This window comes from Drosophila sechellia, unplaced genomic scaffold (genome assembly GCF_004382195.2).
Source record: "Drosophila sechellia strain sech25 unplaced genomic scaffold, ASM438219v1 U_207, whole genome shotgun sequence".
In the NCBI taxonomy this organism is placed as follows: domain Eukaryota; kingdom Metazoa; phylum Arthropoda; class Insecta; order Diptera; family Drosophilidae; genus Drosophila; species Drosophila sechellia.
Genome location: NW_022611147.1, coordinates 72,805 through 86,712, shown reverse-complemented (window position 1 = coordinate 86,712; position 13,908 = coordinate 72,805). Strand labels below are relative to the sequence as shown.

At 41.9% G+C, this 13,908-nt stretch overlaps 6 long non-coding RNA genes across 7 annotated transcripts; all 6 read right to left on the bottom strand.

The window, feature by feature from the left end:
* Positions 1-713: 713 nt before the first annotated feature.
* Positions 714-1,839, bottom strand: LOC116802687. The gene is made up of 2 exons (XR_004363011.1): positions 1,337-1,839; positions 714-1,276 (listed from the first exon to the last, which is right to left on the bottom strand). It is a non-coding gene; the product is annotated as an uncharacterized LOC116802687 (long non-coding RNA).
* A 2,327-nt stretch (positions 1,840-4,166) lies between these two features.
* Positions 4,167-5,433, bottom strand: LOC116802689. The gene is made up of 3 exons (XR_004363027.1): positions 5,134-5,433; positions 4,429-5,064; positions 4,167-4,371 (listed from the first exon to the last, which is right to left on the bottom strand). It is a non-coding gene; the product is annotated as an uncharacterized LOC116802689 (long non-coding RNA).
* On the bottom strand, positions 5,432-6,079 carry LOC116802695. Its single transcript, XR_004363035.1, has 3 exons — positions 5,589-6,079; positions 5,506-5,531; positions 5,432-5,447 (listed from the first exon to the last, which is right to left on the bottom strand). It is a non-coding gene; the product is annotated as an uncharacterized LOC116802695 (long non-coding RNA).
* Positions 6,080-8,608: 2,529 nt separating this feature from the next.
* LOC116802691 lies at positions 8,609-9,939 on the bottom strand. Of its 2 annotated transcripts, XR_004363030.1 has the most exons (6): positions 9,631-9,939; positions 9,421-9,561; positions 9,303-9,357; positions 9,040-9,241; positions 8,855-8,907; positions 8,609-8,799 (listed from the first exon to the last, which is right to left on the bottom strand). It is a non-coding gene; the product is annotated as an uncharacterized LOC116802691 (long non-coding RNA). The 2 variants fall into 2 exon arrangements; XR_004363029.1 differs by having other exon boundaries at positions 9,303-9,561.
* Positions 9,940-11,298: 1,359 nt separating this feature from the next.
* On the bottom strand, positions 11,299-12,066 carry LOC116802694. Its single transcript, XR_004363034.1, has 3 exons — positions 11,544-12,066; positions 11,472-11,487; positions 11,299-11,395 (listed from the first exon to the last, which is right to left on the bottom strand). It is a non-coding gene; the product is annotated as an uncharacterized LOC116802694 (long non-coding RNA).
* Positions 12,067-12,614: 548 nt separating this feature from the next.
* LOC116802696 lies at positions 12,615-13,155 on the bottom strand. Its single transcript, XR_004363036.1, has 3 exons — positions 13,130-13,155; positions 12,805-13,060; positions 12,615-12,735 (listed from the first exon to the last, which is right to left on the bottom strand). It is a non-coding gene; the product is annotated as an uncharacterized LOC116802696 (long non-coding RNA).
* Positions 13,156-13,908: the final 753 nt, after the last annotated feature.

Sequence of the window (13,908 nt, the reverse complement as noted above, 5' to 3'; positions counted from 1 at the left end):
ACCAAGCCAAGAACCACCCCTGCTACCTGCGTCAACTGCTCTGGAGAGCACATTAGTGCATACAAGGGATGCCCCGTTTACAAGGCCGAAAAACAAAAGCTTGCGGCAAACAACATTGACACAAATAAAATACGAACAATTAAAGACGCAACCAATAACTTTTATAGACGTCAAGGCCCTCCCCCACGCAACAACACCCCACGGCTGCCACACAGCTCAGCAATCCTGAGCAAATCAATTGCTGAAGCACGCCAGGAGGCTGCCAGAAAGTCGGTGTTTAATCCTTTCCGACAAAATATGAATGACAGAAGGCCACGTTTTTCCTCCCATGACACTGCCATTCAGACGCGGCTGAATAAATGGCGACGAAACACTAACAAGATACCCAAAAAGGGTAGGACAACTTCAAAAAACAATGCAAAGCCAAGAATAGTACCCAAGACAAGCAACCCAGCGCAAAGACACCTAGAAAATTATCAGGACATGCTCCGAAAACAAAGGAGCGAAGAAAATGACCAGGAACCTGAAAAAGGTACTCCAAACCCCATACATTTTAGCAACGACAGCCCTCCTACCACCAGCAGGGCTGCTAGAGCCAGCTTCAAGTCAAGACTCATAGATGAAGCCATGCAATCGCCAAGGAACTCCAATCCTAACTCACAAAAAGGCTTCTCGGACGACCACACTTCAAACCTAGCAAAAAGAGTCGACAATTTAGAGAAGAAAATTGACAGTTTATTGGCCTTAATCATACAAGGAAGAGATTACAATCTTGACATGGAAACATCCATTTAAACCCACATCTCTTTATATCTATTCTAACGACATCTATATCCGATGAAAAGCGCACGTCAGTCTGCTCCCAAACTCATGCAAGGTCATCACCTTCCTCGACCCAGCCTAACTTTCCTGGAATATAAATTCAATTAGATAATCGCAATAAAACATAAACAATACTCTCACCTCAACGCATCCGGATGAACAAGCCTAAGACAACGCACTCTAGCTGAACCTGACGAAACGATGCGGGGAAAATCAACCAGGACATAATCGACGAATCGGTAGATCGATATGAAAAGGATTAGTGTGGCAGAAACATGATGAATAAGAGGCGACTCGCCGCAGCAATTTATGCACAACGTCACTTACCTGAATCTTCTTGCCACACAGTCCCTGGTAGTATCTCTTATCACCGATACAACCTACTTGCATGCTGCGCTGCAATAGACGGGCCGATCCCAGAACGACGAGCGCCTACATTAATTGACGCTAAAACCTGAAAACAAAACAATTAACCAATAAAAAATTAAACAAAACAATCAAATATTGCTCTTACCTCCTTGACCACAGCCTAATGGTGATCCAATGCAACCTACAAGAAGAGGCGGTCTCCACAATAGAAAAACAAAACCGGCAGCTATCGCGATTATAAACCCAAAAAATTGACAACTTTACGACGCCGTCTCCACCTCTTGATGCCACTGCACGTTTAAGGATCACTAGCGCGGAGCTGACACCATTTTTTAAAAAGTCTCAAAATCCGTCTCTAAAATGCATAATTTTCCGCAGTATGGTACGTTCAATTATTTTCCGATAACCTGTAAAGAAAGGAAAATCAATAAGAATATGATGCAAAATTAATAAAGGACTCACAGAAAAACGTAAAACTTGCGAGGTAAACAAGCAGATACAGATATGCGATTCCATCATCCTGACGCCACGCACGTAAATCCTTCAACGCAACCGACAACAAGAGACAGGCACCGCAAAAGCAAAATAAAATCGCCAATTTTCGCGATTATAAACACAAAAAGTTGACAATTTTATGATGCCGTCTCCATCTCCTGACGCCATTGCACAAATAAGGATCATTTGCGTGGCACAGATGCCACATCAATATGCTGAAAAATTTGTCCTTAAATTGTATATTTCTCCTCAGTTTTGTATCCTCGACTAATTCTCTCCTAACCTGCAATGAAAGGAAAATAAATAAGAATGCGATACAAAAATTACTCAAGGACACAGAAATAATAACAAACCGGACAGACAAAGTAGCAGAGGCTAGTGAACGGCTCCATCCTGCTGACGACAAGCACGCAGCTCCAGCTTCTAGGACTCCAACTATTGAAACAAGGGAACACAAGCTATTACTGGGATAAATATATTTATAATATAATACTTATCTAATTGACAACTTGATGACTCCAAAACCGTGGCATTCCAGCTGCAATTTGCACAATAACAAAGATCATCCAAGTCAGCTCCTACAAAACGTACCTGAAAAGCAAAAACAAAATCAACGCAATTATAAAAGCTACTCAATACTCACCCCAGACAAGCTTCCTTTAAGTACCTGAAAAACAATAATAAACGCAATTATATAAACATTTATACCCAAATATAATACTTACCTTAAATTAAAATCCACTCAACGTACCTGAAAAAACAAAAATTAATGCAATCATAAAAAACTGATAACATATATAATACTTACCAAACACTATTTTTGCATCCATTTCCATGCCTATTTCTTCGCGGCGGCCCTCTGCAACAAATCTCGAACCGGCGGCCCCAAGCTGCCACACCTGGCGACAGGGCCACAAGATGCGGCGCACCTGGCTTCTCTCGGTGATAGACCGAGCCACAATCCTCTCTGACGACTTCTTTGCCACGAGACGACTCCTCCACCATATAGCCAGCAGCTCTCAAAAAATGCAATGACAGCTGCGTGGGGCAACACATCGCAACTCCTCTTCCTGATGAACGGCAATTCTATCTGCAACATACTCAAACAATTGCATAAAACTGCCACTGACGATACAATTGATACTCACCAAATGACGGCGGCGAGGGATGCTGAAACCGAGAACAAATCACCTGCAACTCCGGCCGGACACACTTGTTGCCAGCGGCCCACTTCCAACGGCCGCAATAGACGACTGCCAAAATGCAACAAAAACTCACCTGTAATGACTCCTAAGGCTCCACAGCGACTCGATGCTTCCGTCCTTCTGGCGGGGGTATCTGAAAAGAAACAAATTATACAATGTTAGTCCTAAATTTCAATGTTTTTCGTAAAATCATTACATTTTATTAATGTAAACAAAACATGCAAGACGATAATGTAACCAGTCCATGTCTTTGACTATAATCTAAAGCCTACAAAAAAAAATACTAACTTAACATTAAATACTAACTATGTCCAAGCCCCAAACTCACCCCATGCAATGTAAAATTCGAAATTTCAAATAATTGTTCTATATATTACACACACTGTAATCAAAGGCAAAATAAATTGTGGATGCGGAACAGAACTCATTCTGTCTCCGTACCTCCACCAGTAAAGTTTAAGTCCAGTGCTACAGATGCCAGGGCTTCAGGCATGCCAAGAACTCATGCATGAGGCCACCAAGATGCATGAAATGCGCTGGCGACCACCTGTCATCCTGTTGCACCAAGCCAAGAACCACCCCTGCTACCTGCGTCAACTGCTCTGGAGAGCACATTAGTGCATACAAGGGATGCCCCGTTTACAAAGCAGAAAAACAAAAGCTTGCGGCCAACAACATCGACACAAACAAAATACGCACAATTAAAGACGCAACTAACAACTTCTATAGACGTCAAGGCCCTCCTCCACGCAATAATACCCCACGGCTGCCACACAGCTCAGCGATCCTGAACAGATCAATCGCTGAAGCTCGCCAGGAGGCAGCCAGAAAGTCAATCTCAAATCCGTTCCGACAAAATATGAACGACAGAAGGCCACGATTCTCCTCGCATGACACTGCCATTCAGATGCGTCTGAATAAATGGCGCCGAACCTCTAACAATATACCCAAAAAGGGTAGGACAACCTCAAAACACAACGCAAAGCCAAGACTGGTATCCAAGACAAGCAATCCAGCGCAAAGACATCTGGAAAATTACCAGGACATGCTCCGAAAACAAAGGAGTGAAGAAAATGACCAGGAACCTGAAAAAGGTAACTCAAATCCCATGCAAGCTAGCAATGACAGCCCTCCGACCACCAGCAGAGCTGCAAGAGCTAGTTTTAAACCAAGAGTTATTGATGTAGCCACACCATCGCCAAGAAACTCCAATCATTTCTTACAAAAAGGGTTATCGGATGACCCCACAAGAAAATTAGCAATTAGAGTCGACAATTTAGAAAAGAAAATCGACATTTTATTGGCAATAATTACTCAAGGAAGAGACAACAATCTTGACATGGATACATCCAATTAAACTTACAAATACTTATATCTAGTAAAACGACATCTTTATCTGATGGAAAAGCGCACTTCTATCTGCCTCCATACTCTCTCAAAACTCAGACTGACGAGCGCCTACAAGAACTGACGCTAAAACCTAAAAATAAAACAATTAATCATTAACAAATTAAACAAAACAATCAAATGCACTTACCTACTTGACCACAGCCAACTGCTGATCAACATCTAACGCAACCGACAGGAGGAGGCGGGCTTCGCAAAAACAGAACGAAATCGCCAATTTTCGCGATTATAAACACAAAAAATTAAAAATCCTAAGACGCCGTCTCCACTTCCTGATGCCACTGCATTAATAAGGATCACTAGCGCGGAGCTGACATCACTTTTAAAAGCTTCAAAATCCGTCCCCAAATTGCATCATTTTCCTCAGTATCTTATGCCCAATTATCTTCCGATAACCTGTAAAGAAATGAAAATCAATAAGAATATGATGCGTAATTAATAAAGGACACACAGAAAAACTTAAAACTTGCCAGGCAAACAAGCAGATACAGATATGCGATTCCATCATCCTGACGCCACGCACGCAAATCCTTCAACGCAACCGACAACAAGAGACTGGCACCACAAAAGCAAAATAAATCGCCAATTTTCGCGATTATAAACACAAAAAGTTGACAATTTTATGATGCCGTCTCCATCTCCTGACGCCATTGCACAAATAAGGACCACTTGCGTGGCACAGATGCCACATCAATATGCTGCAAAATTTGTCCTCAAATTGTATATTTCTCCTCAGTTCTGCATCATCGACGAATTCTCTCTTAACCTGTAATAAAAGGAAAATAAATACGAATGTATACAAAAATTACTCAAGGACAATTAAATAATAACAAACCGGACAGAAAAGGTAGCTGACGCTAGTTGACGGCTCCATCCTGCTGACGACAAGCACACAGCTCCAGCTTCAAAGACCTCAACTATTGAAATAAGGGAACACAAGCTATTACTGGGAAAAATATTTTTATAATATAATACTTATCTAATTGACAATTTGAAGACTCCAAAATCGCGGCATTCCAGCTGCAATAACACAATAACAAGGGCCTCAAATTTAGCCCTTACAAAACGTACCTGAAAAGCAAAAAAAAAATCAACGCAATTATTAAAGCAACACAATACTTACCCCAGACTAGCTTGCTCCTCAAGTACCTGAAAAATAATAATAAACGCAACTATATAAACAAATATACATCAATATAAGACTTACCTTAAATTAAATTCCACTCAACGTACCTGAAACAACATAAATTTATGCAATCATAAAAAACAAATAGCATATATAATACTTACCAAATACTATTTTTGCATTCACTTCCATGGCTATTCCGTTGCGGCGGCCCTCTGCAACAAATCTCGAACCGGCGGCCCCAAGCTGCCAATCCTGACGCTATGGCCACAAGACGCGGCGCACCTGGCTTCTCTCGGTGACAGACCGAGCTACAATCCGCACTGACGACTTCTCTGCCACAACAAGACGAACAGCAGCTCTATAAATACGCAATGACAGCTGCGCGGGATTCATCTTGCCACTGACGATAACCAAATGACGGCTGCGCTGGATGTTGCAACCGAGAACAAAGCACCTGCTACGCCGGCCGGACACACTTATTGCAAGTGGCCCACTCTCAGCGACCGCAACAGATTACAGCCAACTTACAACAAAAACTCACCTGTAATGACAACTAATGCTCCTCAGCGACTCGATGCTTCCGTCCTTCTGGCGGGAGTACCTGAAAAGAAACAAATTGTATAATGTTAGTCTCTAATTTCAATGTTTTTTGTAAAATCACTACAATTTATTAATGTAAACAAAACATGCAAGACGATAATGTAACCAGTCCATGTCTCTGTCTATAATCTAAAGCCTACGAAAAAAAATACTAACTTATTATTAAATACTAACTATGTCCAAGCCCCAAACTCACCTCATGCAATGTTAAACTCTAAATTCAAATAATTGTACCTACATATTGCATAAAATGTAATCAAAGGCAAAATAAATTTGTGGATGCGGAACGGAATTCATTCTGTCTCCGTACCTCCACCTACAAAGTAAAAGACACAGAATTAAGAGGCGCCAAACCGAGCGACGCTATGGGAAATTTCCCCTCTCTCCCACACACCGATAGCGCAGAGAAAAATCTCAGCTCATCCACCAAAATTGGACGTAATGCTTCTTCCCCTCCTTCTTATACACACACACAAATAAATAAAGCCGCCGAAACAAATTTAGAAAGCTGCTCTAAATCTCCCGCGCTTGCCAATTCAAAAACTCAACCCAACAAAGCCAATGATATTGACAGTGGTGAAATTGCTCCACCACTTATACAAATTAACGAAAGCAAGCAGGAGGAAAGACCAAGTACAACTGCCAAAGCTTTCTGGTCAATTTTTAACCCTAAACCTGACACTTCTAAACTCAGCCTAAGCAAAAAACCCACCATTCGCTCTGTAAATACTGGGAAAAGAAGCATTTCCCCTCATCAAAGGAGTGCTTCTTTACGCCCTGAAGCTCAGGGTGATTTAAAATTAAAATCCAGCAACAGATCCATGCCCACTGTGGTGAATTTAACAACAGCTCGCACCCTTAGTCGGCCTGCTGCCAAGCGGGACTTATTCAAATCTCCGTCCAGGAGCCCAGACGAGCAGCTCATGAGTTTCTCGGAAATGGTTGCTGGAACTGGTCCAATCTTTGTGGCACCCACAGTTCCGGCTCCTCTAACGAAAACTCCGGCCAAGAGGACAAACGATGACTTGGACTGCTCCAGTTTCAAGACGCCAAATAAACGATTATGTGTGACCACCAATTTCAAATCTCCCAGCATTTTTCCACCCCTCACCACACCCGTTTTCCAAAGCAAGGCAGCCAAATCTGTATACGAGGAATCCAAAACCAGGAATCGACTCTCACACCAGCCGTTACCCTGCAGCACCAATGCTCCTGCACGCAGCGCAACGACGGCACCTCCTCAAAATACAGAAGCTGAGCTGCCACCTTGGAAACTTGTGCCACTAAGCTGCAGAGCGCCACCCATACTCGTTGACGATGTCAAAGAAATTGTCCCGCTCCTGGAAAAGCTAAACTATACAGCAGGAGTCTCCAGCTACACTACCAGGGCAACTGAAGGGAACGGGGTCAGGATCCAGGCCAAGGACATGACCGCCTACCACAAAATCAAAGATGTCCTTATAGCAAACGGCTTTCCTCTATTCACCAACCAGCCAAAGTCCGAGAGGGGCTTCCGAGTTGTAATCAGACATCTCCACCACTCCACTCCATGCTCGTGGATTGTCAAGGAGTTGCTTACGCTCGGATTCACAGCTCGCTTTGTCAGAAATATGACGAACCCGGCTACAGGTGGGCCCATGCGCATGTTTGAAGTTGAGATCGTCATGGCCAAGGACGGCAGTCATGACAAAATTATCTCACTCAAACAAATCGGTGGGCAAAGAGTGGATATTGAAAGGAAAAACAGGACACGGGAGCCGGTCCAGTGCTACAGATGCCAGGGCTTCAGGCATGCCAAGAACTCATGCATGAGGCCACCAAGATGCATGAAATGCGCTGGCGACCACCTGTCATCCTGCTGCACCAAGCCAAGAACCACCCCTGCTACCTGCGTCAACTGCTCTGGAGAGCATATTAGTGCATACAAAGGATGCCCCGTTTACAAGGCTGAAAAACAAAAGCTTGCGGCAAATAACATTGACACAAATAAAATACGTACAATTAAAGACGCAACCAACAACTTTTATAGACGTCAAGGCCCTCCTCCACGCAATAACACCCCTCGGCTGCCACACAGCTCAGCAATCTTGAGCAGATCAATCGCTGAAGCACGCCAGGAGGCTGCCAGAAAGTCGGTGTTAAATCCTTTCCGACAAAATATGAACGACAGAAGGCCACGTTTTTCCTCCCACGACTCTGCCATTCAGATGCGGCTGAATAAATGGCGCCGAAACACAAACAACATACCCAAAAAGGGTAGGACAACTTCAAAAAACAACGCAAAGCCAAGACTGGCATCCAAGACAAGCAATCCAGCGCAAAGACATCTGGAAAATTACCAGGACAAGCTCCGAAAGCGAAGGAGTGAAGCAAATTACCAGGAACCTGAAAAAGGTACTTCAAATCCCATGCAAGTTAGCAACGACAGCCCTCCCACCACCAGCAGAGCTGCCAGAGCTAGCTTCAAGCCAAGAATTATTGATGAAGCCACACCAACGCTAATAAACTGCAATCCTGAATTACAAAAAGGCCTCTCGGACGACCACACAACAAACCTAACTAATAGAGTCGACAATTTAGAGAAGAAAATTGACATTTTATTGGCCTTAATCATACAAGGAAGAGATAACAATCATGACATGGAAACATCCAATTAATCCTACATCTACTTATAGTTATATTAACGATATCTATATTCGACGAAAAAGCGCACGTCTGTCTGCTCACAAACTCCTCCACTGTCATCACTTTCCTCGACGCAGCCAAACTCATCTGGAATAATAATTCAATTAGTGGATGGCACAAAAACAATAAACAATACTCTCACCTCAAAGTACCCGGATGAGCAAGCCCAAGACAATGCACTCCAGCTGATCCTGACTAAACGATGCGGAGAAAATCAACAGGACATAAAAGATGAAGCGGTAGATCGATATGAAAAGGATTAGTGTGGCAGAAACATGATGAATAAAAGGCGACTCGCTGCAGCAATTTATGCACAACGTCACTTACCTGAACATTCTTGCCACACGGTCCCGATTAGTATCCCTTATCACCGATGCAATCTACTTGCAGTGCTGCGCTGCAATAGACGGGCCATATAAGCTGCCCACGCTTAGTTCAGGGCACTTAACGCGGAGCTGCAGAATCTATCCTTTCCACTACTCTTAAATTCTCTCAGATCGACGAGCGCCTACATAAGAGACGCTAAAACCTGAAAACAAAACAATAACCCAATAAGAAAATAAACAAAGACAATTAAATAAAGCACTTACCTCAATAAACACAGCCAACTGGCGATCCAACGCAACCAACAAGAGAAGACGAGCCCTGCAAAGAAAAACAAAATCGCCATCTTTCGTGATTATAAACACAAATAATTGACAATCTTACAACGCCGTCTCCACTTCCTGGTGCCACTGCACTAAAAAGGATCACAATCCCGGAGCTGACATCATATTAAAAAGAATTAAAATCCGTCTCCAAATTGTATAAATTTCCTCAGTACCGTTTCTTCAATGATTTCCTGATAATCTGTGTGGAAAGGAAAATTAATAATAACAGAATACAAAATTAATCAAGGACACACAGAAAGATACAAACCGGACAGGCAAACCAGCAAATACAAAAATCCGGCCTCATCCTGCCGATGACGCACACGTAAACCAGGAGACGGGCCCCGTTAAAGCAAAACAAAATCGCCAACTTTTGCGATTATAGATACAAATATCTGACAATTTTATGATGCCGTCTCCACCTCCTGACGCCAATGCATAAATAAAGACCATCTGCGTGGCGCAGATGCCACACCTTTATGCTGCAAAACTTGTCCTCAAATTTTATATTTCTCCCCTGTTCTGCATCATCGACGAATTCTCTCCTAACCTGCAATGAAAGGAAAATAAATAAGAATGCGATACAAAAACTACCCAAGGACACATAAATAACAACAAACCGGACAGACAAAGTAGCAGACGATAACAGTCGGCTCCATCCTGCTGACGTCAAGCACGCAGCTCCAGCTTCCAAGACTTCAACTATTGAAACAAGGGAACACAAGCTATTACTGGGAAATATATATTAATAATATAATACTTATCTAATTGCAAACTTGATGACTCCAAAATCGTGGCATTCTAGCTGCAATAACACAACGACAAGGGCCTCCAATTTAGCCCATACAAAACGTACCTGAAAAGCAAATAAATCAACGCAATTAAAAAAGCAATAAAATACTCACCCCAGACTAGCTTCCTCTTTAAGTACCTGAAAAACAATAATAAACGCAACAATATAAACAAATATACACCAATATAATACTTACCTTAAATTAATTCCACTCAATGTACCTGAAACAACAAAAATTAATGCAATCATAATTAACAAATAGCATATATAATACTCACCAAATACTATTTTTGCATCCATTTCCATGACTATTCCGTTGCGGCGGCTCTCTGCTACAAATCTTAAAACGGCGGCCCCAAGCTGCCAATCCTGACGCTATGGCCACAAGACGCGGCGCACCTGGCTTCCTTCGGTGACAGACCGAGCCACAATCCTCTCTGACGACTTCTTCGCCACGAGACGACTCCACCACCATATAGACAGCAGCTCTCAAAAAATGCAATGACAGCTGCGTGGGGCAACTCATTGCAACTCCTCTTCCTGACGAACGGCAATTTTATCTGCAATATATTCAAACAATTGCATAAAACTGCCACTGACGATACAACTTATACTCACCAAATGACGGCAGCGATGGATGCCGATACCAAGAACAACTAACCTGCAATCGCCGGCCGGACAAAATTGTTGCAAGTGGCCCACTTCCAGCGGCCGCAACAGACCACTGCCATAATGCAACAAAACTTACCTGTGATGACTCCTGAGGCTCTCTGCGACGCGGTGCTCCTGTCCTTCTGATGGGGGTACCTGAAAAGAAATAAATAAAACAATGTTAGTCTAAAATTTTAATGTTTTTTGCAAAATAATTTCATTTTATAAATGTAAACAAAACATGCAAGCTGATAATGTTACCAATCATGTCAATGTCTGAAATCCATGCATATAAAATACTAACTTAAATTTAATACTAACAAACTATGTCCAAGCCCCAAACTCACCCCATGCTATGTTAAACTCAAAAATTCAAATTATTGTACCTACATATTGCATTTATTGTAATCAAAGGCAAAATAAAGTTGTGGATGCGGAACAGAATTCATTCTGTCTCCGTACCTCCACCTACAAAGTTAAAAAAAAGGCCTCCCAATTAGTTACAAAACGCAGCTGAAAAACAAAATATTAATGCAACCTTAAAAACAATTATAACACTTACCACCAGACTAGCTTCCACCTAATGTACCTGAAAAACAAAAATAAAACAAAACAAAATTAATGCAATAATTATAAAAACAAAAAATTATAAATATCATACTTACCTCCCACTAAACGTACCTGAAAAAACACAAAATGACACAATCACAAAATCAAATAACAAATATAATACTCACCCAATCTCTAATTTTACTTCCATTTCCATGGCCCCAATCGTTGCGACGGCCCTCGGCAACTAATCACGTTCCGGAGGCTCCAAGCTGCAAACCCTGACGAAATGGCCACAAAACGCGGCGCACCTAGCCACCCTAGATGAACGACCAAGCCACAATCATCACTGTCGACTCCTCTGCCATAATGAGACAGATCACACCACAATAATGGCAGCAGCTCCAAAACTACGTGACGACCGCTGTTCCGGACCTTTCTTCAGGCATCCTCTTCCCGACGACCGCCGAAGCTGACCTGCAATTTAACAAGCTAAATAAATAATCGCAAACATCTACCACTGAGGGTGGAAGAGAAAACCAACAAATGACAGCGGCGCGTCATATTCTTACCACCAATAAATTACCTGCAACGCTTTCCGGACATACATATGGCAAGTGGCGCGCATCCAGCGTCCGAAGCAAATTTCCTGCCAAATCACAACTAATACTCACCTCCAATGACTCTTGAGGCCTCCAGCAACTCGGTGCTTCCGTCCTTCTGGCGGGGTACCTGAAAAGAAATAAAATGTATAATATTAGTACCTAATTTCAATGTTTTTTGTAAAATTACTACAAATTATTAATGTAAACAAAACATATAAGATGATAATGTTACCAGTCCATGTTTCTGTCTATAATCTAAGCCTAAAGCAAAAAAAAAAAAAAAATACTAACTAAATATTAAATACTAACTATGTCCAAATCCCCAACTCACCTCATGCAATGTTAAATTCTAAATTCAAATAATTGTACCTATATATTGCACAAAATGTAATCAAAGGCAAAATAAATTGTGGATGCGGAACAGAAGTCATTCTGTCTCCGTACCTCCACCAGTAAAGTTGGAAAACAATAACCCAATAAGAAAATAAACAAAGCCAAACAAATAAAGCACTTACCTCAACAAACACAGCCAACTGGTGATCCAACGCAACCAAAAAGAGAAGACGAGCCCTGCAAAGAAAAAACAAAATCGCCATCCTTCGTGATTATAAACACAATAAATTGACAATCTTACAACGCCGTCTCCTCCTCCTGATGCCACTGCACTAACAAGGATTACTATCCCGGAGCTGACATCATATTAAAAATAATTAAAATCCGTCTCCAAATTGTAAAAATTTCCCCAGCACCGTTTTTTCAATGATTTCCTGATAACCTGAAAGGAAAGGAAAATTAATAAGAATATAATACAAAACTAATCAAGGACACACAGAAAAATGCAAACCTGACGAGCTCATCCTGCCGATGAAGCGCACGTAAATCAGGAGACAGGCAGCGCAAAAGCAAAACTAAATCGCCAACTTTCGCGATTTTAAACACAAAAAATTGACAATTTTAGGATGCCGTCTCCATCTCCTGACGCCAAAGCATAAATAAGGATAATTTGCATGGCGCAGATGCCACATCAAAATGCTGCAAATCCTGTCCTTAAATTGTATATTTCTCCTCAGTTCTGTATCTTCGACGAATTTTCCGCTAACCTGTAATGAAAGGAAATTAAATAAGAATGCGATACAAAAATTATCAAGGACACATAAATAATAACAAACCGGACAGACAAAGTAGCAGATGCTAGTGGACGGCCTCATCCTGCTGACGACAAGCACGCAGCTCCAGCTTCCAAGACCACAACTATTGAAACAAGGGAACACAAGCTATTACTGGGAAAAATATAATTATAATATAATACTTATCTAATTGACAACTTGATGACTCCAAAATCGTGGCATTCCAGCTGCAACAACACAATAACAAGGGCCTCCAATTTAGCCCTCACAAAACGTACCTGAAAAGCAAATAAATCAACGCAATTAAAAAAGCAATAAAATACTCACCCCAGACTAGCTTCCTTTTTAAGTACCTGAAAAACAATAATAAACGCAACAATATAAACAAATATACACCAATATAATACTTACCTTAAATTAATTCCACTCAATGTACCTGAAACAATACAAATTAATGCAATCATAATTAACAAATAGCATATATAATACTTACCAAATACTATTTTTGCATCCATTTCCATGGCTATTCCGTTGCGGCGGCTCTCTGCTACAAATCTTAAAACGGCGGCCCCAAGCTGCCAATCCTGACGCTATGGCCACAAGACGCGGCGCACCTGGCTTCCTTCGGTGACAGACCGAGCCACAATCCTCTCTGATGACTTCTTCGCCAAGAGACGACTCCACCACCATATAGACAGCGGCTCTCAAGAAATGCAATGACGGCTGCGTGGGGCAACTCATTGCAACTCCTCTTCCTGACGAACGGCAATTTTATCTGCAATATATTCAAACAATTGCATAAAACTGCCACCGACGATACA